Here is a 6,000-nt window from a genome sequence, read left to right as displayed (position 1 = left end):
ATTACACTGTGGCCACTGCACTCACACGCTGAATCAAATGGGAATGATATACAGTCAGAGGAAGCCTGAAATAATGCCTTGCTGCTAACCTAGCCACATTATTTTAATTCTCTCTAATTCTCTGTGCCTGTGGAAATCCCACAAGAGAAAATCTAAATAAATGAATCATAATTATAAATGTTGTTTATGTAATTGGTAAATGATGCAGAGATAAGTGAGCACTGCTCATTCCTACACAAATACAAATTAAATCTGGACACTGCACCAAAGATGTGCCCTCTAGTACTCCAGATTTAACAAGGTTCAAAGATTAAAAGCACAGCCCACTACTGTGATTTGTCTCTCTTTCTGTCATACCAACCCATCCTATCAAAGCAGCCCCAAGCACCAAGGGTCCCAAACTGGAATTATGGATCAGATATTTTCAAGAAAACATACAAAGCACGTTTTTCACAATCCAAGTGAAAAAGGAAAGGGCAAGATAATCCGTCAGCAAACTAACCCCTTATCAGGATCATAGGCAGTCCCATTACTGCTATGACAGCTAGCTCAGCTGCGAGCCAAATGCCTGGAAAAGGCCAGCCAAAAATCCATCAGTAAAACCTCATTTATCACCGCTAAAGGAAAAACCGGCACTGCCATCTGAGCTGGCACTGGGGGAGCTGGCCAGCCCTGTCCGCGGAGACCAGGCTCCAGAGCTCGGGCTGCGCCTCCGGGGCTGGTCAGGGAGCTGCTCCTGGCTGGAAACAGCCCTGTTCCCATTCCAAACAAAACCTATTAAAGCGGAAATAGCAGCGCAGAGTGATTTGCAAAGCTCAGAGGTTACAGTGTGTCGCTGAGTCACTCGGAGCCTCCCCCGGCGAGGACCCACATTGATTTTAATATTTTGCCAAACGAACTTCTGAAGTTCAGAAGATGGATTATTTGGTGGAGCAAGGAAGCCTACAGATAGGCTTTTGAGCACATCCTGGCTTTTTTTTTTTTTCCCCAGCTCTGTACTGCAAGGAAGCAGAATGCATCTGTACCTTTCTTTAAACACATCTTTTCTGGGGACTCCAGTGCTGGATTGACAGCTCCGGAGATTCATTCTGCTGTTTACCCACTGAACAGGCACAACACAGGCAGCACAACCTTTGCTGAGCCTGCCCTACCAATGTGCCTTTGGCACTTCTTAAATAATTTAACACCCTCCAGTAGATGGGATGCACTGCAGAGGGAAGAGGCTGGAGCACCCAGCGCCTCTGCTGCCAGTGACTGTCACACACAGCGGCAGAGGTGCAGGTACACCTTGACTCAGTGCTGCTGGTGGGCTAATGACAGTGTTGCTGCTCTGCTCAGCCCCAAGGAGGGCTGTGGAGCAGTTATTTTTGTGTGTTTGACTAAGAGCACTGCAAGCCTCTCTCCACAGAGAGGAGAGGCAATAGCATTCCTTCCCCATTTACCCAGACACAGAGCACCAAGGGTGCAGAAGAGAAGGAGCAGGAGGTGGCCTCCCAGGGCTGGGGGAGTGGGTGCATGGCCTGGTCCCTGCCCCTCATCCCCCCTGGTCTCTGGCACTGCTGCCCTCCTCCCTCACCTCACTGATCAGGCCACTTCCAGGGGGTATCCCATGGCTAAGCAGGACACAGGAGTGCACTACAGCCATGCAAATTCAGAATTCTTCATTTTCAGCGAGAACCCACATCTTGCCTCTTAAAACTGATGCCAGGCAGTTTGCCTGAGGGACCTCATACACAGCAAAGGCACCGTTCCTTACTCCAGCAGCAGCCTGGCAGTCACTGCAGGAGCACAACAGGGATGTAGGAGTCACAGGCAGGAGCAGGAGATGGAAGTCTGCTGTTTAAATATCTTCTGTACACTGCGTAAGCACATTCAAGCTCATCTTCCTCAAATTGCTTTACTAACCACATTAACCTCTGGGACTCCCCTTTGTTTCCTGGGGTGAGTGAGTAATAACTCAGGGATACAGCAGTAATGGCTGGGCTCACTTTGCAGTGAGTGCTGCACGAGACGAGCGGTGCAGCGTGCCCTCCATGGGAAGCTGTGGTTTGCAGAAATGATGTATTATTAGTGCTGCATCTGAAATAACCCGGTAATTGCTTAATGTTTTATATTTACATGGGCTGTACATTATGTTTGCTCTGAGAGAGGGAAGGAAAACCGAGCAGGAAAGGAGTTTGCAATAAACCTACAGTAAGCAATAAAGAGCTATAAATGGTAATCTGTCAATAGCATCAGCTTTGCAAAGGGCTTGATTCAGGAAAAGAGGAGCATCCTCAGCTCCCAACAGATCTAAACCAGCCCAAATTGATGTAGTACCTAGCAGGACTTTCTGACGGATGAGCTATTAAATGTAAACATACATAAAATCTTATTTGAAAGATCATATTAATTATTAACAAGGGGAAGGATGATCTTTCAGATAAGGCACTGGTGTGCTGGGACTCTGCAGTGAGCACTACTTCTGCCACAGAGTCCTTGCTTCATCCTGTTCCTCCTGTCTTTCCCCTCACAATGGGGATAATCCCTCTTCTTCCCTCCCTGTATTGGGCTGTACTGACTTTCTGTGAGCATGGATAGTTCCTTAGTAAAAGTAGGTCCCACAGGTCAGCTGTAAAGTAAATAATGATTGGTAACATTAATTTTTGAGTATTTTTTCTTTCTTTTTTTCTATCTCAGTAATTGCTTCCTACAATAACATACATCACACTAATACTCTGAGACAGTGGGTTGGATTTATGCAGAGCAAGAAGGGGGCAAGGACCCATTTTATTTCATTTATATAGCAAATGAATAATTCTGCAGAGTTCACCATATTCCCTAAGAACTGATACTAAATCAGGTCATTGCTAGGTCATCATTTTGATCTCAAAGATGTTTGGTCTCCTCTAAGTTTGCTGTCTGCATTTAAACTTCTGTCCCTGGAAAACGGAGAACAGTCATTCACACCAACTTGTGGTTTAAGTTGGTGTCATCTGTTTTAAAAAAAAAATGCTTCTTAAGATTTTAATAGAGAAACTACCCACCCTGAGAAACACACAGCCAAACCCTCGTGAGTAAGTAAGCAAGTATGTGCACGTGTGTGCAGCATGATGTGAATACAAACTCAGAGGGGCAGTGGGTAACCAAAGTTTGCAATCTACTGGTTTTCCAGGTCTTCAGTCTTCAATTTATGTCACTCTGAATGCAAAATGAAACACCTCTTAGCTGAATGGGCTGAACACCACCTCTGAAATCAGCTACAACTGATAGCAAAAAACTATTAGGTCATGAATTTTTAAAGCGTGTGCAATGTGGGAAAAACCCACTGGGGAGAGTGTTCTGCACAAACCTGCAGCTGTGGTGGAGGGTAGGGAGGCAGGTGAGACGAGGAGCACTACCCAACCTCCCACCAGCCACACACTGCCATATGGTGTACTGAGACACTGCAGGTATGAGGATACAGGAAAACTGAGAGCTGTAAAAACTGTGAGGATATTATACAAGGATTACCGTGTTATACATATTGCAGTCCACTGTGGGCAAAAAGAAAGGAAAAAAAAAGAAAAAAGAAAGAAAGAAAAAACTCAACTGAAGCTAATTCCCTCAATTTACATACAGTTGTGTCTTGCAAGTAAAATACAGGATTCTGCCATTCTCAGCTTCTTGCTATACCAAGGGAAAAGCTGCTTCATTGGTAAAAAGGTCGTGCAGGGGTGAGCAGCAACCAGAGCAGAAGGAGAAGCCATGATAAAGAGTCTGGGGTAGGAGGGAGCAAAGGGCACAGATCCAAGATTATAAAACCAGGCAGGTCTCACATTGACGTGACAGTTGCCTCCTAAAGGGTTTGCTGCCTGTACAAACTGCATGGGCCAGCGTGGCAGCACCCAAAATACACAATACATTAGAGACTGGGACAGGGCTGAGAGCCTAACTGTGAAGCAGAACTCTCCCTTCCCAGCACCATCGCTCCTCTACACCACCCTGATAATACACACATATGATGATGTCTGCAGAATAGCCAGGGGAAGTGGCAGAACCCTGTCTATGTGGCCATGCAAAGGATTTACACAGCAGCAGGGCTGTGTGCCACAGAAGGTAAGAAACCCTGTAGGAGATGCCACCACACCTGGTTATTGAGAGACCTTTATCAAAATTATGGGAAGAAAGAACTAATTAGCAGTTACTGGTAGGAGCAGAAGAACTTTTTGAAAAGGAAGATCTTCTGGCACCTCAGTAAAAAGCAGAGAGGAGAAGAAATACAGAAAGTATGTGAGACTGATGAGAAATTATTTGAAAATTCATAGAGCAGGACTGGGCACTTAGTTACAACGACTGAACAGGAAATGTGTTACTGCTCTATCTGAGGAGCTGCTGCACAGAGAGAAGCCTCCTGAGCTCCAGTGTGCCTTTTCTGGGGCAGGGATTCCCTGCACATTTGCAGACAGGAGAAGGGATGTTTCAAGTTGCAGCACCTCAGAGAAGGGTGCCTGCATCTCTCCTTCAGACAGGAGCTGTGAATGCCATCAACGTTCAGGGAATGACAGAGAGATTGTACTCACCTAATAAAATGTGTCCTGTTATGGACTGACCCAGCCCACAGCAAACACAGAGCAAAGACCTCATGGATGTCAGTGAGAAACGGCAGAGTCCCGGGTGCCATCTGCAAGGGACAAATGGAGGAGTATTTGCACAAAACACCTCTTAGTGGGACAGTCAGCAGGAGTCTCAGTGAGACAGAAATGGCAACACTGAGAAACTGCCTTCCCACTGCCTTCAGACCCTGTCACGAGGCTTCCTGGCAGCGGTCTGGGCATGGACAGCACTGCAAAGAATCTGCCCTAACAATGAGAAAAGTATTTTTCTGACAAAAACCTCGAGGCCCGCCCCTCCCTTAAGTGCTGTGCAACAAGATACTCTTACAATAGCTTGCGGGGAAAATCTTCCAGTTGGTCAGCCCAGCCGTGGATCTGGGCAGCTTAAGGAGTCTGAATAGATTTAATTTATTATTTTCACCATGGAAATGCTCAACAAAACTGACCTTTTCAGTTTCAATAAAACTGGATTTTCCTGCAGGTCCCCTGTCAGCCACTGCAATAATAAGTGGGAGTGCTAAAACCCAGAATTATTAAAAACTGAAAAAGAGTAAAATGGTGCCCCAGCCCCAATGCTGCTGGGCTGGATCCAACTGCACTCACTCTGCTGGCAGAGCCACACTGTCCTTCAAACAGAAAACCCAATTCCATCTGTGATTTTGCTGATGCAAATCTGGAGCATCTGCTAACTTCTATGAAGTTAATCCTGGCTTGCTGGGTCCCACTTGGAGCAGGATATGGCCACTGCATCTCTGCTGCAACTCCTTTCACCTAGGGCAGGCCATTTATGGGAATTCTTTGGTACTGCTGACTATCCTGGCATGTTTATCCTTCCTCATCAAGCTTTACATTTACCTGTTCCTAAGCAGAGCACTAAGACTCAGCCTTCAGGCACCGAGGAAGATGCACCTTTCTTTGCCCTCCCTCTGGCCGGCCAGGGCAAGGATGGACAAGGATGCAGGTGGGGAAAGTGAGCAGGATGAGGAAATGGAGAGGGGCCTGGGCAGACATTTATAGAATTATTTCAAACCTCAAACTTTCTTATGTCTTTTACCAAGGAGTTATGTCATGCCTGACCTTCAGACTGTGACCAAGACCAATAGTTATAAAATATGGCTAGAAAAATATTGATGTCTGTTTAGACACATGCATTGTTAAGTATCCATTGTTTGGCAGCAGTTGAACACAGAAATTATTTCTCCCCCAGTGTCTGTGTTCAGGAAGGTATCCTCAAGCCTGATGAAATTCGGGCGTTCACATCTAAGTCAGTGCTCCTGGACCCAGGTAGTTTTGAAGCATCCAAATCTGCATTTCACATGTGACATTTTTAGCCAAATATAGATATGGGTAGAAAAAATGTAAATAACCTTCTCAGGTCCCAGGCAAGCCACATTGCTAACTACAGCTACAACCCCCTTCCATCGTG

The sequence above is a fragment of the Lepidothrix coronata genome, unplaced genomic scaffold (genome assembly GCF_001604755.1).
Source record: "Lepidothrix coronata isolate B3197 unplaced genomic scaffold, Lepidothrix_coronata-1.0 Scaffold132, whole genome shotgun sequence".
Classification (NCBI taxonomy): Eukaryota; Metazoa; Chordata; class Aves; order Passeriformes; family Pipridae; genus Lepidothrix; species Lepidothrix coronata.
The sequence above is the reverse complement of the archived record's forward strand: the minus strand, read 5'-3'. Positions refer to the sequence as shown.